Raw genomic sequence first — 25,376 nt, 5'->3', positions numbered from 1 at the left:
TAAATCCTTTCTTTCACCTGCCTTGAATTCTCCAGCAGTCAGCTTCATTGTCTATCCACAAGTTCTGGTGTTATGAGAGAGAGTGAGAAATACTTCCCTCTCCAGTTCACTTTCTCTACGTCATGAATAATTTTATAAACTCCTTTCGTGTCCCCTCTTAGTCATCTCGGAACTGAAAAGCCCCACACACAGCAAATCTTTTTTATTTTTATTTTTTAATAGAATTTTATTAAATTTTCAACAATATAACACAAACATAAAAAACTAACGCTACACACTATAGTGTGTTATAGTGCATGGCAAATCTTTTTCACAGGGGAGTCACCTGTCCACCACATCAAAGAGAAACTGCATCTCAACTTCCTTCCCCTCCCACCTGAACGTCCCTCCCCATCCCCGTGACCTCCAGGAGGGCTCTTGCCCTCTCCAGGCTGCTGCAGGTTGGAGAATTTGAGATCTGAAATTCAGATCCCCTCGTAACCCTTCTCTTTCCTTCTGGGAAGGGAGCGGGACGGGACCCACACATGAACACAGAGCTTTGCCTGATCTGCTCCTTTCTCACCATCTCCTGCCTGCCCAACCGAACCACGTTACAACCTAAGTTTTCGCTCACAATTTTGTGCCGAGGCCAGGTGGAAATTGCTGTCAATTTGAAGGAAATGGTTGGAAAATTGCTGTGCTTAAACCCATTTGTCATTAGCGCGCACCGAAATCATAGAGGTAGAAGAGGCCAGTGGCAGGAACCAGCTGCTGTTTCCTCTGCCTCCCTGATCATTATGGCATTTGTATACAAACGTCCAAATTGAGGGGGGAGGGGGGAGAGAGAGGAAGAAATGGCCTCTTAAGGAATCAGGGAGGCAGGTGTAATTCTCCCTCTCTGCTCTCCCCCTCCCTCCCTCTCTGTCTCTCTCTCTTTCTCCATTGGCTTGAATAACGTCAATCCCATGCTAACCTCAGAAACGGTTCAGAAAAGGGGCAACCCTGATGATCAATGGGTTGGAAAGATCGCGGAATTTGGGGCTTTTTAGTTTAGAGAAAAGGCGAGTAAGAGACTTTGTCTAATCCTCTTTTAAAGCCATCTTAATATCTTAATGATTACTTGAGTAAACAAGGAGTGAATGAGAGATTTTGGTTATCTTTAGAATAAGTATAAGTAAATATGAGAAGGTTAGGAAGAGACCCGAAATTTTGTATATAAAGAATGTTGATAGTTTAAAAATGACAGATGGAATGATGTAGAAATCAGAAAATGAATCGTTGTATAAGCAGTGGAAGTACATTTGGAAGAATAAGTATGCTTTCTTTTTCTTATTCCTTTTCCTTTTTTCTTCTCCCTCCTTTTTCACGTCTTTCCTTTTTCTTTCCTTTTTCTTTCTTTTACTCTCTTCCCCCTTTTCTTTTTCTCTCTCTCTTAACCCACCCTGTTTCTTTTTCCTTTTCTGCTTCGTTAGCTGGAAAACTTTTATAAATTTTATAAGCAACATAAATTATGGAATATGTTTTCTTCGTATGGGTTTGGTTGTTGCTATTGTTCTTCATTATTGTTCTTCATTTGTATATATTTGTATTTTAATAATTTTAATAAATTATAATAAAGATTTGTTTAAAAAAATAAATAAAGCCATCTAGGTTGGAGGCCCTCACTGCTTCCTGCAGGAGCGAGTTCCACAGATTAACTATTCGGTGCTTGAAGAAATCCTTTCTTTCATGTGTCCTGAATCTTCCAACCTTCAGCTTCATTCAATGCCCACCAGTTCTGTTGTTAGAGGCGGGGGGACGACGATGACGACCCTTTTTGCTTTCCCCTTTCTCCATGCTATGCTAGATTTAACAAACCTCTGCTGTGTTGCCTCTTCTTCTCCTCCCCTTCCTCTAAACTAAATAATAAAAAATGCTGCAACCTTTCTTCGTAGGGGAGGCACTACGCCCCCTTTCTAATTTTGGTCGCCCTTTTCTGAACGTTTGCAGAAAGGTGACCAGAACTGGGCACAGTATTCCCAAATGCTGTTGCTTCGGCGATTTATATTATGATAAAAGGTAAAGGGACCCCTGACCATTAGGTCCAGTTGTGGATGACTCTGGGGTTGTGGCGCTCATCTCGCCGTTTACCTTCCCGCCAGAGTGGTGCCTATTTATCTACTTGCACCTTGACATGCTTTCGAACTGCTAGGATGGCAGGAGCAGGGACCGAGCAACGGGAGCTCACCCCGTCACGGGGATTCGAACCGCCGACCTTCTGATCAGCAAGCCCTAGGCTTTGTGGTTTTTTCCAATTCCATTCCTAATAAAGACACGCCTTCCCTTCTGCTTGGCATGTATCCAAGTGTGGTGTGCCCGCCTCCCTTCCTGTCATGCAGGATCACACCCAGCCAAGACTCCTTGTTTATATTCCATCCAGAGACTTTGCTAAAGGCTTGTGAGCTGCATTCGTTCCAGGGAGCTGGGGGTGGCGGGGAGAAACTCAGGCTGTTGATCAAATTAGAGAGCTTTTCAGGGCTTGGCTCACATGTTTGGAACAGAGATGCTATTTAATGAAGTGCAAAGCAGCTGGGATCCAATTTGCATAAATCTGCATTGCCAAGGTGTTGCATAAACAACGGCCCCTAGATACCAGCCTGTACAAGGTGGATCCCTTCATTGCTTTACTACAAGGTGGGGATTGCCATTTTATACAATTTCGCTGCTAATTGCTCTCTCCCACTCTCCCACCTTTTCCCGTCTAAAAGCCCAGGTCTTAAAAAAAAAACAACAACAACCAGCTGCAAACATAAAACCACAATATGGCAAAACAAGAAAACAAGAAAACAATGTGGCCTTCTGAACAGCCAGTTGGAGTTTGTGGATGAGACCTGACTGGTGTTGGCCCCCCGAGGCTCAACTTTGAGCTTATGACATCTTTGTGGCATCAGGTGATGACTTGATAGAGGCTCTCTGAGTCCCATGGAAGGTCAGCCGCCAGCGCCAATCAACTGATAGCTGCTTAAGTGCTGGCTTTCAAAGCGCTGGCTCCCAGCACCCATTAGCTGTTGGGTGCTGGGAGCCCTCCTGGCTGCTGTAAGGCATTCCAGATGGAGTTCACTGATCCACTGACAGGGAGCCCCACTGGCCAAGGAATAGCCCTTCCAACTGTTCCTCCACAGTCGTGGATTCATCTTCCCCAACCTGATTGGCAGGTGCATTTGGGGGAAATGTGGATGGACCTAATGAGGCCTAAAGGGGCAATACTTGGCCATGGCTACAGCTGCCACTGAGGGATGCAGATTTAGGGAAGGCCATAGCTCAGTGGCAGAATGTCTGCCTTGCAGGCAGAAGATCCCAGGTTCAATCCCCAATGAAATCTCTAGGGAGGGCTGGGAGAGACCCCTGGTTGAGACCCTAGAGAACTGCTGCTGCCGGTCAGTGTAGGGAACATTGAGCTAAATCGACCAATGGTCTGATTTGGTATAATGTGGCTTTCTCTGTTTCTATGGGCAACCTTTTTCAGCTGTGGGCCGGTCCACCATCCTCCAGACCATGTGGAGGGCCGGACTATATTTTTCTGGGGGAAATGAACCAATTCCTATGCCCCACAAATAACCCAGAGATGCATTTTAAATAAAAGCACACATTCTACTCATGTAAAAACACGCTGATTCCCGGACCGTCCGCGGGCCAGATTGAGAAGGCGATTGGGCCGCATCCGGCCCCCGGGCCTTAGGTTACCTACCCCTGGGCTGGAGCATCAACCTCAGTGAAGACTGTCAGGTGGTCATCGGCATACCCCCCCCCCCCCGGCCATCATTGGTTCTGCAATATAATATCCGATGAGTGCACAAATAATTTACCATATTTCTGTGGGCTTGAGATGCAGCAGATTGTAGCTAACCAAAGGATGGGCCAAGTGGTTAAAGGCAGTCTTTCATTTCGAAGGATCAGGCAATGCAGGGCTTCCCATTTGGGGGTGAAACATAGAACTGTAGCATTGGAAGGGGTCCAGTGGGTCATCTAGACCAACCCCCTACAATGGAGGAATCACAGCTAAAGTAGGTTGAGGTCTCTTCGTGAGATTTCCAAGTCTCTCCTTTGGCCCCTCCGGTCTTCTCAAGGCAGTTGCTGCAGGGTCTCCGTCCCCAAGGTCAAGGCTGGCTGGGTGCTCTCTGCCCTCCTGCTTCCTGAGATGGTCTTTCTCATGCTGGGACAGCTTCTTCCTTCCTGCACGTGAAAAACGTAAGATCCAAACTAGCCCGGAATGCCCTTGATGTTGCGATGTAGAAAAGAGCCATCGCCAGTGATGGCTTATTGACTTTGGGAAGCCCCCGTTGCCTCTCTTCCTGTGGGGCACAAGTGATTTCCATAATGAGAGGCCCTAGAGGAAAACTCTGACCCCTCTTACCTGATCATCTGATGGCCATCTTCAAATAGCTGAAGGGTTGTCCCATGGAAGAGGGAACCAGCTTGTTTTCTGCTGCTCCAGAGGGGAGAGCCAGTGTGGTGTAGCGGTTAAGAGCGGTAGACTCGCAATCTGGTGAACCGGGTTCGCGTCTCCGCTCCTCCACATGCAGCTGCTGGGTGACTTTGGGCTAGTCACACTTCTTTGAAGTCTCTCAGCCCCACTCACCTCACAGAGTGTTTGTTGTGGGGGAGGAAGGGAAAGGAGAATGTTAGCCGCTTTGAGACTCTTTCGGGTAGTGATAAAGCGGGATATCAAATCCAAACTCCTCCTCCTCCTCCTCCTCCTCCTCCTCCTCCTCCTCCTCTTCTTCTTCTGTAGAATGAACTCCCTTGGAAGGTGGTGCGTTCCCCTTCATTGGAGGCTTTTAAGCAGAGTTTGGATGGCCATTGCTCAAGGACTCTTTAGCCGAGATTCCTGCATTGTGAGGGGCGGACGAGATGATGCATGATTTCTGGGCTAGGGCCACACCTGTGGTCTAGGCATGCGATGGAACTATGAGGTGCTGGAACCAAAAGCATGGGGTGACTCTCCCAATGGGAAGGAGACTCTGCTTCCCTTGGCAGCTTGTTCCTGTATGAATGAAGCCTGGAGGGCGGGTGGAGGGGGGGGGCAGGCGGCTCAACTTGGCTTTTATTGAGCTGGGCTCTGTGCTGTTTCCCCCCCTCAGTGGCTTTTTAGCTTGTCAGATACAGAAGTACATTGGTTCTCAAACGCCTTGGTATACTCAAACAACTTGGAACCCAAACACTGCAAACTCAGAAGTACCCGTATATGCTCGAGTATAAGCCGAGTTTTTCAGCACATTTTTTGTGTGCTGAGAAAGCCGCCCTCGGCTTATACTCGAGTGAGGCGGGCGGTGGTGGTGGTGGGGGGGGAGGAGCAGCCCGTTTCGGGCCCCTGATGCCACCGTCGCTGCCTGCCTCTCTCGCAAGGGCAGGGGTCGGAGCGCGGTTGAGAGGGGTGCTGCGGGGGCGGAGAAGCAGCGGCAGAAGAAGCGGGGGGGGGGAGCTGTGGAGAGGAGCGAGCGTGGCTCCCACTTGCCCTTTCCACCCTCCGTGCCTCCTTCGCTGCTGCTGCTGTGCAGCTACCGTGTTTCTCCTAAACACAGTATGGCTTATTTTCAGGGGATGTCTTATTTTAACCACGTCGCATCGGTACGCTGCATAGCCACACCTCTCCAGGCTGTTTTAATGGGAGGTACCACGTCACTATGGCTTATTTTCGGGGTATGGCTTATTTTTGGGGAATGGCTTATATTTCGCAAATGCATAGAAATCCTGCTATGGCTTATTTTATGGCTATGTCTTATTTTAGGAGAAACAGGGTAGCTGAGTGGAGAGAGAGAGAGAGGCTGCCTTCTGCTGATTGCAAGAGATTGGAGGGAGAGAAGGGACTAGCAATAAAGGAGGCTGCCTGGAGGGGGGGGGGAAGGTAAAAGCACATGGTTCCTCAGGACTTTTGCATTGGGTCACCCCAAATTCACCATCAGCTCGCATAGCATGTCCATGGCTACAGCCTGCACCAAAAAAATCGCGCATCCACTGTTTTGTGGGGCCGCAATGGCGCAAAAACCGTTGTATATTAATTTGTCTAATCTCATTTCAGGGTGCTCCTTCCTCCTCCCCCTCCGCCTTTGCCGCTGTTGGCATTTCCCACCAGGGGCGTAGCGAGGGGGGGCGTAGGGGGCGGTCCGACCCATGTTCCATAATGGAGGGGGTGACAAATTATCAAGGAACAATTACTGCCCTACTGGGGTGGTTCATAAAAAAAAACTTAAAAAAAAGCCTGCTCCAAAGGTTTTATCTTACTCTACTAGGGATTATATAGCTATATATGAAATTTCATGCATATCGGTTAATATCTTGACCCTCCTCCACCAAAATAGCTGTTTACTCGGCTGTTTTCCTATGTCGTGAAGGCTGAAATTTCAGTTCAGCGGAGCACTTACTGTTCCCAACCCTAACCCTGTGGAAAGCCATCTAATTAGACATTAATTTGATTTTGAGATGTTTAGGAGGTAATTTAATTATTGTTTGATTTTATACCAATGTTATGTATCTGATGTTAGCCACCTGACTTCGGCCGGGGAGGGCGGGATATAAATAAAAGTTGTTTTTTTTTTACTATTATTACTTGTTCCTTTGTAAGAAAATATGAAATAATGTAAAACCACTTTTGCGGGGGGTGGGGAATCAATGGGTGTGTGTGTGACAAGAAATTTTCCGCACTGGGTACCACCTGACCTTCCCACGCCTGTTTCCCACCCTTGGCTTATACTTGAGTCAATAAGTTTTCCCAGTTTTTGTGTGGTGAAATTAGGTGCCTCGGCTTATATTTGGGTCGGCTTATACCCGAGTATTTACTGTAAGTGTTCCGGTTTGCGAACTCTTTTTGGAAGCCGAACATGTTCCAATTTGAGTGCCACACTTCCGTTTTGAGTGCCACACTGAGGTCTGTCTGTTTTTGCAATTTATTTTGCCTTTTCGTTTGTGCAGCTTTTTTGTTTGGTTTTTGTGACTGTGTGGAACCCAGTTCAGCTACTGATTGATTGATTGATTGATTGATCAATTGATTGTGTGACTGCAGTACATTGTTTATTGCTTTCATTTTATGGATCAATGGTCTCGTTAGATAGTAAAGTTCACGTTAAATTGCTGTTTTAGGGGTTCTTAATCCTGGAACGGATTAATCCATTTTGCATCACTTTCTATGGGAAAGCGCGCCTTGGTTTTGGAACGCTTTGGTTTTGGAACGGACTTCCAGAACGGATTAAGTTTGAGAACCAAGGTACCACTGTATGCTGATATGTCCATGTATCACCGTACCCAAAAAGCTAATTATTGACACCTTTATTTCTTTTCTTGGGGTCTCTCTTCTCTTTTACCTTTAACGAAACTGCAGATTCTCTCCCCCCCCCCGGCATCCTTGCAGAGAAATGTCGGTGTGCACAACTTTCCATTTAGAAAATTGCTTCCATTTCCCACCTGAGAATTGGTTCAAGTTGCTCCAGCAACTGGAGAACAATATCTCAGGGTCTGCGTCGTGGCAGGAGTGGGTAGTTTATGAAGCCAATTTGTAGGCTGAGTGCACACATGCTGCTTTGGCCAGCCCTTCGCTTATGGGCAGGGCCAAAGCAGGTCAAAATAATGTGTTTGCCTCTTCTAGGGAAGTTGGGAGCTGAAAAGCTCAGCAGCGCACCATCTCCCAGAGCTTTGTTGCTCTGCTGCCTTTCATAAAACCTAAGAAGAGCTCTGCTGGATCAGGCCAGTGGCTCGTCCAGTCCGGCATCCTGTTCTCACAGCGGCCAAGCAAATGCCTCAATCCTGCAAGCAGGATTTGAGCATCAGAGCAACTCTCCCCTCCTGTGGTTTCCAGCAACTGGTATTTGGAAGCATTGCTGATTCCAACTGTGGAAGGCAGAGCATAGACATCCTGGCTAGGAGCTATCAATAGCCCTCTCTTCCATGAGGTTGTCTAATCCTCTTGCCTTGCCTGGTGGTTCCCCTGCGATACCTGTGGGAATGTTTAGGAGTGTGGATGAGTATATATTATTTTATATATACCATCCCAGCTTGTGTGAGCAAGCTCCAAACTTAGCAGAGTTTCATTCCCTTTTAAAAACACAGCAGAAAACGGTTGCATAGGCTTGCTAAAGCCTCTATAAGAAATATATATTCCTGGTATATTCCCCTTGTTCCCTCTTTAAAGCAAAGACACATCAAAGTACTGATTATTAGATACAATAGAGTTTACTTACAGTCATCCGTGAGTCACAGTACAGGCTCAAAGAGGCAGACAAACTTAGATAAATCTATTTACATGTGGTGAAGCTGCTTCCATAGGGGAACAGGCTTCACCTCTGCTTCTTTCAGCTGCAAGCTGAGAGAGAGCATCCTGCTTGTTCAAAAGACCACACCTACTTCTGGTTCCTGTAACTCAGTCCAGGTAAACAGGAAGTTAAGCCTGGAGGACTGAGTTACCTTCATGTCCTCTCTAGCAGTGTTGAGTTTGGCTGCTCTGTGTTTACATCCCACAATACCTACTGAAAACACTCTGGAGATGAAGGCAAAAGGGTCAGGGTTTCTCACAAGCACCTGAAACAATGGCAGCTGCCAGGGACAACAACTGCCATGGGCCCACCTACCACAAATCCACCTTTGCCTTTGGCCAGCAAGCAGAGTGGATAGCTGTCTCCAGCCCCTGGGGCAAGCTTGGTCTGCCAGGGGGTCAAATTTGGCCTGCAGGACCATTTCCCCCAAAATGTGCCCACTAGGTTCAGGGGGTGGCATGACCCAGGAGAGGGTCTTCTCTGTGGTTGCCCCTGAGCTGTGGAGCTCCCTCCCCACAGAAATATTTCCGACACCTTCATGGCACAATTGATGAAGGATGCTGAAGACACACTTCTGGTGTATGTTCTCGGGACCCACCTTATTTGTGTGATTGTAAGGGTGGCGCTGTGGGTTAAACCACAGAGCCTAGGGCTCGCTGATCAGAAGGTCGGCGGTTCGAATCCCCGCGATGGGGTGAGCTCCCGTTGCTCGGTCCCAGCTCCTGCCCACCTAGCAGTTCGAAAGCACAACAAAGTGCAAGTAGATAAATAGGTACCACTCCGGCGGGAAGGTAAACGGCGTTTCCGTGTGCTGCTCTGGTTTGCCAGAAGCGGCTTTGTCATGCTGGCCACATGACCCGGAAGCTGTACGCCGGCTCCCTCGGCCAATAAAGCGAGATGAGTGCCACAACCCCAGAGTCGGACATGACTGGACCTAATGGTCAGGGGTCCCTTTACCTTTAAGGTGTTTCAATATTGTATTTTAAGGCCCTTGTAACTTAGGGTGAAAAGCAAATTTTTATTATTATTATAATAACAGCAGCAACAACCACCACCACCACCACCCATGAAACTCAGGCTAAGAAGAGGTGAAGGGATTCGTTAAGAAACCTGAAGCCTTTTTACTAGGTATTGTAGGTACAGACATTGAAAAACAGGACATTAAACTTTTCCAATATGCAGTGCTAGCACAAAGGTGGAAACAAGAAGAATTACCGACGAAAGAAGAATGGACAGTGAAACTGATGGAATATGCAGAACTGGATAAAATGACGGGAAGAATCCAGGAACAGCGGGACCAGAAATTCATCAAAGACTGGTTAAAGTTTACGAATTACTTGATAAACAATTTGCAGTTGAATACGTTAATAGGACTTCAAGAAGTTTTGTAGTTAATGTGTAGAAATATTATTGTAAGTATGGTAGTTAGAGTATGCATGAGATTTATGATAATGTAAGCAATGGTAGATTAAAGAAGTATAATACTAAGATATAATTCTGAATGTGGAAGGTCTGAGGGAAGTCACGACTGTGTTAGCCAAAATTGGAAAATGTATGTGAATGTATGTTTGATTTTTTGTTGTTGTAGTATAGTATAAAATAATAAAAAATCATTTATAAAAAAGAAAAAGAAGAGGTGAAGGGAAAAGGGCACTGGGCATTAACCTGTCCCAAAATAAAGCCAAGGTTAAATGCTGTTCTTTTTGCAGATGAGGAGAGATGAGTTTACTGGACGGTTGAGGGCTCATATCAAGAGCAGGGGGGGGGCAGCCCTGCCTGCGCTCAGCTTTGTTGACAATCCTGCCGTTCCGACTTGCTGCAACATCAAACACAGCCTTTTTGCCTCCAAACCATTTTCCACTGTTTGCTTTCGCGGACAACTCTTGTCTTATTGATTGCAAGCCACAGGTGGGGATGGGCTGAGTGTGGCATCAGAAAGCAGCCTGGGGCCTTCAATCAATGTCAATCCCGTGGAGCCAGATGGTGTCCCAGTTCAGAGGAATGCCTTGATCCTTGTTGTGTGTGTGTGTGTGTGTGTGAATAACCCCCACTTTCTGAGCTTTGATGGTGGAACGTTTGTCCTCTGAACCTTTCAGACCAGGGGTCAGCAAACTTAACGCGCCTTGGGCCGGTGTCTCCAGCACTGACTGCGTGTCGGGCCAAAAGGTGGGGGAGCGCGCCCCCATACACATGTACACACGCTATTTCCGGCGCACTTCTGGGTCGGAGGAGCACCAGAAATAGCTTGTGCACAGGTGCACCAGAAATAGCTTGTGCACATGTGCACCAGCTATTTCCGGTGCTCCTCCAACCCGGAAGTGGGCAGCTGTGCAGCGCAGTGCTGGTAAGAGCGGGTGGCGGCAGCGGGTGGCGGGGGTTGTCACGGGCCTGATAAACAAGTCCCTCGGGCCTTATCCGGCCCGCGCACCTTAGTTTGGGGACCCCTGTTTCTGACAGTGGGGCCTACAGGAAGCAAAGCAAGTCTTGTCCTCTTCCATGGGCTACAGAAGAGCTTTCCAAACTGTGTGTCGTGACACATTAGGGTGTCGTCTGCAGTGTGCAGGTGTGTCGCGAGAATGCTCCCCGTGCTCCCCCTTGGGCTGGTTTGCTCGTAAAACTGGTTTTGCTAGTAAAACTGAATTACTGTGTCATGAAATGATGCACGTCTCAAAAGTGTGTCACCAACATGGAAAGCTTGGAGAGCTCTGGTCTACACCTATTTAACACAGCCCCCCAGTCAGCTGGCGTTTTGATATGCTCCTGGACAGCTGTCATTGCTCTTCAACAGGGACAAATTTTGCTCATATGATTTCCCTGTGCAAACAGCATTGGCTGAGCTTTCTTTTTCTCCACCAGGACCTCAATACCTCAAGGACCACCGCTCCACATATGAACAGACCCAGACCCTGTGATCCTCCTCTGGGTCCCTTCTTCATGTGCCTCCTGTGGCGTAGTGGTTAAGAGCGGTAGACTCGTAATCTGGTGAACCGGGTTTGCGTCTCCGCTCCTCCACATGCAGCTGCTGGGTGACCTTGGGCTAGTCACACTTCTCTGAAGTCTCTCAGCCCCACTCACCTCACAGAGTGTTTGTTGTGGGGGAGGAAGGGAAAGGAGAATGTTAGTTGCTTTGAGACTCCTTCGGGTAGTGATAAAGCGGGATATCAAATCCAAACTCTTCTCCTCCTCTGTGAGAGGTCCAGAGGGTGGCAACACAAGAACGGGCCTTTTCTGCGGTGGAGACCTTCCCCCCCCGGGGGGGGGCTCACCTGGCATCAGTGTTACTTATCATTTGGCGCCAGGTAAAAACATTCCTCATCTTCAAGGCTTTTGGCTGATTAAAAAGGCCTTTTAAACCATGGGGGTTATTATTGTTCGTTATTATGTCATGTGTTTTTGTGTTTCTATATTGTAAACTGCTCTGTGATCTTCTGATGGAGGGTGATAAGGAAATTTAACAAACGCATAAATAAATGGCTGCATATTTGGAGAAAGAGCCAGCATGGAAGGTGATGGAATTTGTTCCCACAGGAGGGTTTAGTGGCCACCGGCCTAGATGGCTTTAGCAGAGGATTAGACAAATTCTTGGAGGAGCTACTAGCCAGGATGACTATGGAGGCTGTAATGCTTCTGAACAGAGCCGTCTTTCCTATAGGGTTTAGTGGTGCGTTGTGCCAGGGCGCCGGCCTCTCAGGGGTGCCCCAGCAAATGGGGGAGCTGCACGGCTTTGCTGGTGGCCTCCCATTTCCCTGCACACCCCCCAACTGTGCCCCGCCAACCATAAGGCTGGCAGACGTGCAGATTCCCTCCCAAGCCTCCTCAGGAGGAGAGCGATCCCCGCAGAGGCTTAGGATGGAGGCTGCGCCCTGACAACCATATGGCTGGTGGGTGCGCAGCTTCCCTTCCAAGAACCCCAAGCCTCTGCGGGGATCGCTCTCCTCCCGAGGAGGCTTGGGAGGGAAGCTGCGCTCTCCTCCCGCGGAGGCTTGGTTGGGGCGCAACTTCACTCCCAAGCCTCTGTGGGGATTGTTCTTCCGCAGTGGCATGGGGGAGAGTTGTGCCCCCAATGGCTGGCCGTGCGCAGCTACGGCCACCCCAACACTATCCGTGGTAATTTGGGGGCGCTGGGCGGATATTTGTACCCCGGCGTTGCATCTGCTAAAGACAGCCCTGCTTCTGAATACCAGTTACTGGAAACCATAGCAGGGGAAGAGCACTCTAGTGCCTTTGGGCTTGTGCACTTCCCTTGGGGGGCATCTGGTTGGCCACTGTGAGAACAGGATGCTGGACTAGAACTGCCATTGGCCTTATCCAGCAGCCTTAATAATAATAATAATAATAATAATAATAATAATAATAATTTATTATTTATACCCCGCCCATCTGGCTGGGTCTCCCCGGCCACTCTGGGCGGCCTCCAACAAATACTAAAATACAATACAAAGTCACAAATTAAAAACTTCCCTAAACAGGGCTGCCTTCAGGTATTTTCTAAATGACAGGTAGTTGTTTATCTCTCTGACCCCTGATGGGAGGGCGTTCCACAGGGCGGGCGCCACTACCGAGAAGGCCCTCTGTCTGGTTCCCTGTAGCTTTGCTTCTCGCAGTGAGGGAACCGCCAGATGGCCCTTGGATCTCACTGGATCTCAGTGTCCGGGCTGAACGATGGGGGTGGAGACGCTCCTTCAGGTATACAGGATGTTCTGATGTTCTTACGATGGACACACTCAGCTCCTGGAAGGAAGGAGAGCCTGGGCCTGAGTTTCCATCTGCCCTCCTACCGTACTTTGTGCTCTGTCCAGGGTCCTGAATTAATAGCTGTATTTGCTGCAGGTTGCTTCACCATACGCTTTCCCCTACCACTGCCATGACCGGGTGACCTAACACAATCCTTATTTCACTTTTGCACAAGGCACAGTCCGGGTCTGCTTCACCACCATGGGGTGGTGAAGGTGCCTTGGCTTTGACGGCCGACAGCGGGCTTCAAATCCCTACTCGGATATGAAGCATCCAAGGACCATCTCTCTGCTTCCCCCCTTCTGCGCTCCTTGGCTCAGACAAGCTCTTCTGTTTTAACAATCCAACTGGATTGGGGCCAGGTGGCCAGTCTGCCTGGTGATTATGATTGAGTGGGGAGGCCCTTAACACAAGAGCAGGATCCAAGCACAAGATAATAACAATGCAATAAGGGCCTGCTGGATCAGGCCAATGGCCCGTCTAGTCCAGCGTCCTGTTCTCACAGTGGACATTGCGACGAACCTCCACTTCAGACTCTCCCCTTGTTACTAAGTGAATTTTTAATCAGGTGTTCTGGGTCAAATTACAATGCACCCCACCTGTCCCTCTGAGGTCCGTCTGTTATTGCCCCTTCCCTTTGATTAATAAACTGGGAATTTCTTAGTAACAGGAGTTTTCCTGTCCAGCGGCCGTGGCCGGTTATATCCTCTGCCCTGGGCTTCAGGGGTTAACCTCTCCCTTGCCTACAGTTCGGGGTCTCTCTTTATTAAATCCCCTCACTATATCAGTTGGCTAAGCCCTCTTAGCAACTCTGTGGCAATACCAGGTTTTCTGCCCGCTAGCCCCTCCTGAGGGAACTCCAAGACACAAACTATCACCTTTCAGGTTAGTTTTGCCCTTTTCCTGAGTTCCCCTCCTCAAGAGCCTATATAACTGGACCAAAAGAACGACGATATTTTCTTGGCTCAACAACAAGAGATCTTTATTTATTACAGAGCATAACGGTTTCAGTATTGGTTCATAAGCTTAGTTTGTTAACAGTGTAGATTCTTCCTTTCAGCAACATAAACACATCTTCAACAATCCTAACCTAAACCTAACCTGGCCCCACACCCTCCTTCTTCAATCACCACTCTCCCTCTCACACTAACGGCTCTTCCCTCCTTTTAAATAGTGGAATGTCCCGCCTCCCAAGGGGTACCTGCCACTCAAACTGGGGAGCCCATTAACTCCTAAAACACCGTGGGTCTCCGAACAGCCCCTAACTTAGATCTGATTCATTACAGACACCCAGATGTCTCTGTTGGGAGACCTGCAAACAGGATTTGAGCACAAGAGCCCTTTTCCCAATTGGCATTCAGGAGCATTGCTGTCTCTGATTGTGGAGGCAGAGTGTAGTCATCCTGGCTAGTAGCCATCAATAGCCTAATCCTCCTCCGTGAATTTTTTCTGATCCCCTTCTAAAGCCACCCAGGATGATGGCCATCACTGCCTCCTGTGGGAGCGAGTTCCATCAGGTAAACTATGTGCTCTGCTTTTCTTCTGCTCCAGCCGCATCTGCTGCAGTTTAGTTGACATTTTGGTTTTAATCTATGGGTGGGATTTTTTTTAGCTAGCCACACCTGCGTGGACCAACTCTAACAGGTGGAAGGGCCAACCCATTACATGCCATCATTATGGCACATTATGGGGTGTCCAACCCACTTGTCCAAATCTCTTGTGCAGCAATTTCAAAGCCATCTGTCTGATTGCAGAACAAGATGCTTCTCTGCTTTGATTCTCTGCGCTTTAGGAAGCTGGCAAAAAGCTTTGCGCTATGGCTCCCATGGCTGGGCGCCTGGGGACCCCAGCACAGCCCCCTCTACAAGCCCCGTGTGGTAGAAGTGTTCATGATCGCCCTCATTTGTACGCCATCTTTCCATAGTCAAAACCTTGCTCAAGGCAAATCGCAACATGACAATATTTACACAATGACAAAGATATAACAAACAAAATAGAAAATTCTTTCCAGTAGCACCTTAGAGACCAACTGAGTTTGTTCTTGGTATGAGCTTTCGTGTGCATGCACACGAAAGCTCATACCAAGAACAAACTCAGTTGGTCTCTAAGGTGCTACTGGAAAGAATTTTCTATTTTGTTTCGACTATGGCAGACCAACACGGCTACCCACCTGTAACTAAAGATATAACAAAGGTAAGGTAAAGATAAAGGGACCCCTGACCATTAGGTCCAGTCGTTTCTGACTCTGGGATTGCGGTGCTCATCTCGCTCTATAGGCCGAGGGAGCCGGCGTTTGTCCGCAGACAGCTTCCGGGTCATGTGGCCAGCATGACAAAGCCGCTTCTGGCGAACCAGAGCAGCACACGGAAACGCTGTTTACCTTCCCACCAGAGCGGTCCCTATTTATCTACTTGCACTTTGATGTGCTTTCAAACTGCAAGGTGGGCAGGAGTTGGGACCGAGCAACGGGAGCTCACCTCATGGCAGGGATTCGAACCACCGACCTTCTGATCGGTTCTGATCGGCAAGCCCTAGACTCTGTGGTTTAACCCACAGCGCCACCTGGGTCCCATAACAAAAGTAGCCGCATGCAATAAATAAAAAGACATCAAAACACCCACAACAAAATTGCTTGCATAAGTAATAAAACATCTAAAATTAAAGAGACAGAAATTAATATCGATCACAGCAAAATCAAGCATTTCCAAAATTAAATCTTGACCCCCTACAAAAAAACAACAACCCTAAACAAGACCCCACCCCAAAGACTCTCTATTCGAGGCTGGTTGGCCCATTGATCAGGGATGCTGTTGCCTGCAGATTCCCTGCCATAGCAGAAGGTCTGGTGGCCTAGATGATCTTTGAAGAACCCCTGGCACATTATTGCTTCCTGTTTTGCAGAGCAGCCCCTGCCTCGTTGCTCCTCCTGCTGGATATTTATAGCATGGCAGGAAAGTAAGGTAAAGGGACCCCTGACCATTAGGTCCAGTCACAGACGACTCTGGGGTTGCGGCACTCATCTTGCTTTACTGGCCGAGGGAGCCAGCATACAGCTTCCGGGTCATGTGGCAAGCATGACTAAGCTGCTTCTGGCAAACCAGAGCAGCGCACGGAAACGCCGTTTACCTTCCCGCCGGAGCGGTACCTATTTATCTACTTGCTCTTTGACGTGCTTTCGAACTGCTAGGTTGGCAGAAGCTGGGACCGAACAACGGGAGTTCAACCCGTCGCGGGGATTCGAACCGCCGACCTTCTGATCAGCAAGCCCTAGGCTCTGTGGTTTAAACCACAGCGCCACCTGGTGCTATTTAGGAAATTGTGCAAGAGGCAGGTGCCGACTTCAAAGAGTCAGGGCTGCATTAAGAGGAAATTGGGGCGGGGAGGGAAATAAAGATTTAAATAGAAAGAGGCACTAAATAAACATTGGTCAATAGAATGAGCTATTAATCACAGGGAATTTGAAGGCAGTTCAGGTTTAGACCCATCAAGGAACCGACTTCATCCCCTGAGAGAGCCTGACTAAGCTATAATGGGGGTGGAGGGGGGGGGGACCAGCATCAGTGACTCACCCGAGCTGAGTTTTGTTTTTTGTTTCTTTGCTGAGTTTTAAGTATGGGCTGTTTTCTGTTGCAACAAACCTTTCTTGCTGCCTTTTTATTGTCCTTTTTTTTTGGTTTTTAATTATTACAAACGGCATTTTTTGTCGCTGTTTGCTGGCAAGCTGCCCAGTGTTTCCATTTATAAATGGAACAAATAGAATAAGTTTAATTGAATAAATTAATAATTAAGGACACAAGAGCACCGAGAAGTAAGGAACCGAAACTCCCTGCATCTTCATCATCCCACCCTCTGCACTGCCTCAGTCTCCCTTCACAAAGAGCTGCCTCTCCTTTCACACAATAAGGAGTGGGACGTTTTGCCCAGAAGGCTGTTCTTTCAGGAAAACAACCCTGATTCTTTTTATTAGTGGTTTGACAGAAGTACATAAGCAAGCAAGCCGAACACAAACTTGTATGGGCATGCCTCTCAATCATGTGTCTTCTATATACATTTTAAATGACATGAAGGAGGAACAATATGAATTTTCGTAAGGACAGGAGTAAAGTTCTGCAGGGGTCTAATGTATTTGGAACCACCATGTTGATCCTCATGAAGCCACCTTGAAGAATTCAACCTCTACCCTCATGCTTCTGTTTGGATGTTCAGGAAACATTTTGGATATGTATCCTTGCCAGGAAGAAGAAGAAGAAGAAGAAGAAGAAGAAGAAGAGTTTGGATTTGATATCCCGCTTTTCACTACCCAAAGGAGTCTCAAAGCGGCTAACATTCTCCTTTCCCTTCCTGTGGTGTAGTGGTTAAGAGCGGTAGACTCGTTATCTGGGGAACCGGGTTCGCGTCTCCACTCCTCCACATGCAGCTGCTGGGTGACCTTGGGCTAGTCACACTTCTCTGAAGTCTCTCAGCCCCACTCACCTCACAGAGTGTTTGTTGTGGGGGAGGAAGGGAAAGGAGAATGTTAGCCGCTTTGAGACTCCTTCGGGTAGTGAAAAGCGGGATATCAAATCCAAGCAAACACTCTGTGAGGTGAGTGGGGCTGAGAGACTTCAGAGAAGTGTGACTAGCCCAAGGTCACCCAGCAGCTGCATGTGGAGGAGCGGAGACACAAACCCGGTTCCCCAGATTACGAGTCTACCGCTCTTAACCACTACACCACACTGGCTCTCCACCCCGCCCCCCCGTATTGGTGTGGTCTGAGGTATCTTGACACCGGATTATCCCCACTGGGGGTGCAACTCCTGTGGGAATGTTTAGGAGTGTGGATGAGTATATATTATTTATATATCTCAATCCCAGCTTGTGTGAGCAAGCTCCAAACTTAGCAGAGTCACATTCCCTTCTAAAACACAGCAGAAAACGGTTGCATAGGCTTGCTAAAGCCTCTGTAAGAAATATATATTCCTGGTATATTCCCCTTCTTCCCTCTTAAAAGCAAAGACACAATACAGTACTGATTATTAGATATAAAAGAGTTTACTCACGGACATCCAGTACAGGCTCAAAGAGGCACATAAACATAGATAAACATATTTACACGTGGTTGAGCTGCTTCCTTAGGGGAACAGCCTTCACCTCTGCTTCTCTCAGTTGCAGGCTGAGAGAGAGCATCCTGCTTGTTCAAAGGACGAGGCAAAAAGGGGGGAGTCTTCTTTGGAATCTTGTTTCCAGGTAAGACCACACCTACTTCTGGTTCCTGTAACTCAGTCCAGGTAAACAGGAAGTTAAGCCTGGAGGACTAAGTTACCTTCATGTCCTCTCTAGGAGTGTTGTGTTTGGCTGCTCTGTGTTTACATCCCACAACTCCATGGGCTGAAGGCCCCCCTAATGGACAGCCTGATAAAGTGTTGGAGAAGTGAGCTAATCCATACTTTGGCTTGCCTTGCCACTTGCCCTCAGGAAAACCCAATCTTTACCACTGAACTGGCGCAAACATCCATCGGGTTTTCTCTGGACTGATGTTCACTCTGATCTAGCACTAAAAAAAGTGGGTTTTCTGGGGGAAAGCAGCAGGTCAAAGGCCAAACTGCTTGGGCCCATGCTTTCTAGGCATGAGATAAGCATAATAATAATAATAATAATAACAACAACAATAATAATAACAATTTATTATTTATACCTCGCCCATTTGGCTGGGTTTCCCCAGCCACTCTGGGCGGCTTCCAACAGAATGTTAAAATACAATAATCTATTAAACCTTAAAAGCTTCCCTAAACAGGGCAGCCTTCAGATGTCTTCTAAAAGTCTGGTATATGTTTTTCTCTTTGACATCTGGTGGAAGGGCGTTCCACAGGGCGGGTGCCACTACCAAGAAGGCCCTCTGCCTGGTTCCCTGTAACTTGGCTTCTCGCAGTGAGGGAACCACCAGAAGTCCCTCGGCACTGGACCTCAGTGTCCGGGTGGGACGATGGGGGTGGAGACGCTCCTTTAGATATACTGGAGTGGACAGACCCTTAGTTTGCACCCCGAGTTCCCTCAGACCTGGAGAGGGAGAGGGTGATTCTGGGTGCTGGAAAGGTGGGTGATTCTGGGCTCTGTTGTTGTTGTTGTTTAAATTTGTATACTGCCATTTATCCAAAGATCACTACATAAAAAAGACAAAACACATAAGGGCCTAACACATTACACCAGTGGGTCCCAAGCTTTATTGAGCCACTGCCTCCCTGGTTCCATAAATTTGCCCCCAGTGCATCCTACCCTACCCTACCCTACCCTATAGAAAGCATTATTCAGAACAGTGGTTTGCATGACCCACAGAGGAAGTTAACAACACAGTAAAAAAAAAAAAATCTAAACAGTAACAATTAATTGCACGTTTTTCAAAATCCAATAAAAACTATTTAGTTTAATTAATTCAACAAAAGTGATGAATCGGGTCCAGTGATGCCAGCTTTTCAAAGTCTGATAGTCATTTACACCTCCAATACCCCTTCCACCCACTTGCCTCCTAGCACCCCCCCCCCCCCAGGGAATCCCACTGCCGCCCTCCTACTTTGAGATTCACTGCATTACATTAGCAACATGATGAGCCATTGGAGCTGTGCACCAACTGCAAGATTTGCTCGGACCCCACCTCCAGTATTTTGGAAGACATCCAATCTGTTTTGGAGGTTATCTGGTCCAGCTGCATTCCTTCTGCTCATGAAAATAAAAAATTAGTCCTAACTCCCCTGTTCCCTTTTTGATAGAATTGGATGAAATTTACAGGCACAGTAGCCCCTCCTGATTGGATGAAACCCAGCGAGATACAAAGCAGGCTTTTCAGCGCTGGGCATGTTTAAAGTTTAATTTATTTCAAAAAGAAAAAGGTAATGACTTTCTTAAAGCTATGGTTTTCCCAGTAGTAATGTACGGAAGTGAGAAGTGAGAGCTGGACCATCACGAAGGCTGATCGCCGAAGAATTGATGCTTTTGAATTATGGTGCTGGAGGAGACTCTTGAGAGTCCCATGGACTGCAAGAAGATCAAACCTATCCATTCTCAAGGAAATCAGCCCTGAGTGCTCACTAGAAGGACAGATCCTGAAGTTGAGGCTCCAGTACTTTGGCCACCTCATGAGAAGAGAAGACTCCCTGGAAAAAGACCCTGATGTTGGGAAAGATGGAGGGCACAAGGAGAAGGGGACGACAGAGGATGAGATGGTTGGACAGTGTTCTCGAAGCTACTAACATGAGTTTGGCCAAACTGCGGGAGGCAGTGAAGGATAGGCGTGCCTGGCGTGCTCTGGTCCATGGGGTCACGAAGAGTCGGACACGACTGAACGACTGAGCGACAACAATGGAATTTGCAGGCACAGGAGCCCCTCCTGAGGAGACGAACTGTTCCAAACTGTAGAAGGAGAGCTGCCATGATTTTCCTGTAATTTGGGGTGGTGGTTAAAAAAGGGTCCAGCCCCCTTCTTAAGCTGTGCTGTGGTTGGAGCCAGTTGGGGTGGTTCAACTGGGAAGGGGTTAGGGTGGGCATATGGGTTTGTTTGTTTTTCATAATAAAAAGCACAAATCCATCACAAGAATGGCTGGTTCTCACACCAAGTCAGCTGCAGCTCTAATCTCTCCCCAAACCGTATTCTCTGCAACCCCCCCCCCCGCCATTGTAGGCACACAATAAACTGAGTTGTCATTAACGTGAGGATTGCCAGGCGCCTGGGCTATTTTAAATCTTTAACAGACACATTACCTTCCATTTGGGATTCATCATCTCGCTGCACAAGCACAAAGGAAACATCCATCACAATTAGCGTAATGTCCTGAAAGATGTAGAAAAGGCAGAAGGAGGCACTGGAGGGAGGCAGCAAAGGCCGATCCCCACGGTGGCCACCGCTCTTTATTCAGGCATGGAGCCACCACTGCGAGGAGGGGCCGCAGTGAAGACTGAATCTTGGCATCGGCATCAGGAGTAGAGCAGATTCAGAAATGCCCATCTCCGGTGTGGCACAACCATCTACCATGAGGTGGCCTCAGTCCTTGAAGGGAGAAGGAGACCAGCCTTCTCTTGGAGCTCGTGGAGGAGAGGATTATCGTTGGCTAACTAGCCTCAATGGCTATGCTCTTCCTCCACTGTTCGAGGCAGCTATGCTTCTACAAGTTGCAGGAGATCACTGGCTCTTGTGCTCAGGATCTGCTTGTGAGTATTGTAAGAATTTTAAGGTATTTTATTTATATATAATTTGTTGTTGTTCAGTCGTTCAGTCGTGTCCGACTCTTCGTGACCCCATGGACCAGAGCACGGCAGGCACGCCTATCCTTCACTGCCTCCCGCAGTTTGGCCAAACTCATGTTAGTAGCTTCGAGAACACTGTCCAACCATCTCATCCTCTGCCGTCCCCTTCTCCTTGTGCCCTCCATTTTCCCAACATCAAGGGTCTTTTCCAGGGAGTCTTCTCTTCTCATGAGGTGGCCAAAGTACTGGAGCCTCAACTTCAGGATCTGTCCTTCTAGTGAGCACTCAGGGCCGATTTCCTTGAAAATGGATAGGTTTGATCTTCTTGCAGTCCATGGGACTCTCAAGAGTCTCCTCCAGCACCATAATTCAAAAGCATCAATTCTTCGGCGATCAGCCCTTTTGATGGTCCAGCTCTCACTTCTGTACATTGTTATTAATGTACCAAAACAAATAAGGCCACATGTCTGAAAAACAGCACAGGAAGACAGGCCTCACTCCATTTTTGACTCCCAACTGACCAAGTATTTCTTTGTCTCAGGAACAAAGGGGGGTTGCCCCTCCAGCTACTCAGCAGCCCTCTGCCTGAGTGAAAATCTCTGGCATCCTGATACCTGAGTGCCAGACAAAAGGGTGTGATTAACTTGGCTGGGATATAGGGAAATGTAAATATCTTTTGTTTCACTTGATGGGTTTTTGGTGGAGGGCAAGAGGAGACATGGGGGCAGGGTCCAGGATGCTCAGATCACTGCTACCAGACCCTCCCAATTTGTGATGTAATTCTAATGTATGGAGGGGTGGTCTTGAGCTGGAGGGGGGCAATTTCAAAAGTCTATATAGGAGCTTGCGCGCCATTGTTGGAGGTCTTTTGCTTGCAAAACACCCTGCTGCAGCAGTAACAAATAAAGGGCTATCGCCTTGCTTTGGGAGATTCTGTATCGTCTCTATTTGTTCTTAGGTGCTCTTGACATGAGGTGAGCCCTGCTGAGGCTCTCCCTCAGGTTCGTGGACTCCCTTCTGGGGCTGAACCTAATTTTTATTACATGAGCTACCATTTAGGACAACTGGGTGGCCACTGTGAGAATAGGATGGGCCATTCACCTGATCCAGAAGGCTCTTCATATGCTAATCATAGAACTGTAGAGTTGGAAGGGACTTTGAGGGTCATCTTTTCCGACTCTCTGCAATGCAGGAATCTCAACTAAAGCACCCATGTTCTTATGTCATGGTCTTATGACCTAGAACAGGAGTAACCAATGTAGCCATGGAGTACACCTTCAATGCCCACTCATTGTTGGCTGTATTTGCTGGGGCTGGTGGGATTTGTAGTCCACCATTTTTGGAGGGCACCAACTTGGCTTTCCCTGCCTAGAACCTGCTAGCATTCAGGGAAGGGCCTTCCAATTAGGGAAGTGAAAACAGAAGAGGGAGGGGAATTTGCCACGGTTTGCTTATTTGTCCCATGTCTGGAAGAGGAATCAGTCCAGTGAAGGTGACCACTATTCTCTGGTTCCTCCTTCAGTTGGCTCCTTCAACCCTGTATTGGCTCTGCACACTTTCCTGGACAACCTGGAGATTTCTGGAGTGAGGTTCCTAGGGATCGGAACCCCCTGAAAGTCTTCCCACCTCATCCACTCCACCTCTGGCTAAAATACTGGTGTCAGTTGAATGGGACTTGTCAAGTTGCCACCTCTCAGCTCTCCCCCAGCAGAGAAACTCTGTTACCTTGAAAGGTATGCTCCACGGGAGACGGATGGCATCTTTGTTCCCCGTAAAAGTAATGGATGGCTGATTAGAGGGTACAAGAGAGGTTGTAAAGGAGACAGATCAAACGTGTCAGGGAGACTTGAGATTAATCGTGGGACAAGCTCTTAGAGGCCCACCAGGCTAAATCAATCTCAGGGAATCCTTGGCAGTTGACCAAAGACCGCACTGTCACCCTGAAGCCTTAGCTGGCTGGAGGATTGAAAGGAAGGGAGCACCAGGGTGAGAAGAGGGTGCTTCTCGCCCTTGGAAGGTGGTCACCCAACCCAGCACCCAAGAATGATTCATCAAAGAAGACGAGGAGGAATCACATGGCAACAGAATGGGAAATATGGCTCAACACGTTTTATTGATTGGTTGATTGGCTGATTGCCCTACCTTTTCTTCAAGGAGCTGAAGGCGGAGCACATAGTTCTCCGCTTCCTCATTTAACCCCCATAACAACAACCCTGAGAGGCTGGTTAGATTAACAGGCAGTGGTGGCCCAAGGTCACCAGTCAATGAACTTCATGGCCATGTAGGTGCGGGGATTCTTTGCTGGAGCTTCCCGCGCGTAGGTCTAAGCCACCTACACACGGGATCTGCGGCCAGCGTTCCACGTGTGTCCTTGCACGGGCGCCGGCCGGCCTGCGAACGGAGCGGCCGATAATTCCGGAGCATAAACTCGCACCGTACCGCTCTCTGCCAGGCTAAATCTGAAGGTGCGTGAGTAGTCCGGGTGAAAATGCCTCGTGAAAATATCTACAAACACTTGTGACCTCCTGAGTTACTCTAAAGTTACATACCCAAGCATTAAAGGCTAAAGTTACGACCAAGCATAAAGGTTAAATAAACCCCGAAAAATTTTAAATTAAGATGAAATAAAGACAGACACATAACTTCTTTGAATGGCTTTGGCTGACCCGCATAGGCTTTTACACTTCACTGAACCTATCACTATTCTAAGCTTTTCCTAAGCTAACAGACCCTGCACCGCCAAATCTTCCGCAATGCTAAGGCTGACTAAATCTGTACCGCCAAATCTTCCGCGATCTAAGCCTATGCTAAACTAAAACTATCTAAACCTTTACCGATAGATCTTCCGCAAGCTAAGACCTAGCTAAATCCTGCACACGCTTCCAAACCGTCCAACCCTTCCAACCCAAAGACCCCAATAACTAAACTTAACCCCAACTAAACCCAAAAGCAAAAGAACGTGCCTAAGCGGGGAGCCGCAGCCTTTTATTCACAACCAAGTGCAACATCACGATCGATATATTTACCAATAGAAACGCTGTTGCTACCCCCAAAAAAGGCGGGAAGCAGAATAAACAATCATTGACAAATTCAAACCTCTGGAACTAAACTTTTAGGCGGAGTAATCTCAGTGGCAAAATGCCTACTGAGCTTTACTTTTACTTTCACTTTAAAACGGAAGGATACGTAAAATAGTGCATAAATAACATTACCTTAAAGCAAATAACCATGGGTTCAAAGGAACCCACGAAGTGTATTCCCACATGTAGGGGGGAGGATTTGAACCCTGATCTCTCCCACATCCTAGTCTGACGCTCTAGCCCCTACACTGCCACTGGCTCTCCCTTCAGATATTTCTGTTAACATTCGCACCAGCGATCTATTTATTTGTGGAGTAGTCCACCCCTCTCCCAACTACACTGCTAGCATGGAAGAGTCTTCATCTGAAACCAGTCCCAAGGGAAGCAGGCTGCCTTCCTAGGGTAGGATCCGCACCCACATTATGCTTGCCTTTATATTGTTCCATGCCACCCCAGTCTCCAAGCGGTGAGAGACTCCAGAGTTCAAGTCTGAGAGGAGATGAAGTTCTTTGGCAAGAAGCAGAGAGAGGTGAAGGAAGAATGCCTAGAGCATTGCATTTTTCATCAAAGGCGGCTCAGCGATGCTCTTTCATCTCAGTGGAAGGAGACCTGACTGGAAGACTCGCCTCCCTTCCATGCCCCCACTTCTGGCTGACGTGCATCATCTAATGCCAGGCAGCAACTGTAGGCATCATGTGCCAACCACAATGACGTGAGGCCTCTTGTTGTTTGTGGGGGCTGGCTGGGGTCCTCTCACCCAGGGGCATACCCAGGATCAAAACTAGGGGGGGCGGGGCGGCAAGCCATGGTCGTTCAGGTTGTGACATTTCAGCACAGAAAAGGCGAATGAAACCAAAATTTTAAGAAAATTATATATAATTATAGCAGTGCTTTATTACGGTAGTTATTACAATTATTTGCTTGGAAAATTCTTTAATGTTTATTCTAGTTACATGTCTTATACTAATATCATTTTTTCTTGGGTTTGAAGAAAACTTGTTCAAAACTTTCGTTTCAATCCAGTCCTGATTTTCCTTGAAGAATTTCCGATGGACGCTCATCAAACACAACCCAGTCAGTCTGTCCT

Source organism: Lacerta agilis, chromosome 8 (assembly GCF_009819535.1).
Source record: "Lacerta agilis isolate rLacAgi1 chromosome 8, rLacAgi1.pri, whole genome shotgun sequence".
Lineage (NCBI taxonomy): Eukaryota > Metazoa > Chordata > Lepidosauria > Squamata > Lacertidae > Lacerta > Lacerta agilis.
The sequence above is the reverse complement of the archived record's forward strand: the minus strand, read 5'-3'. Positions refer to the sequence as shown.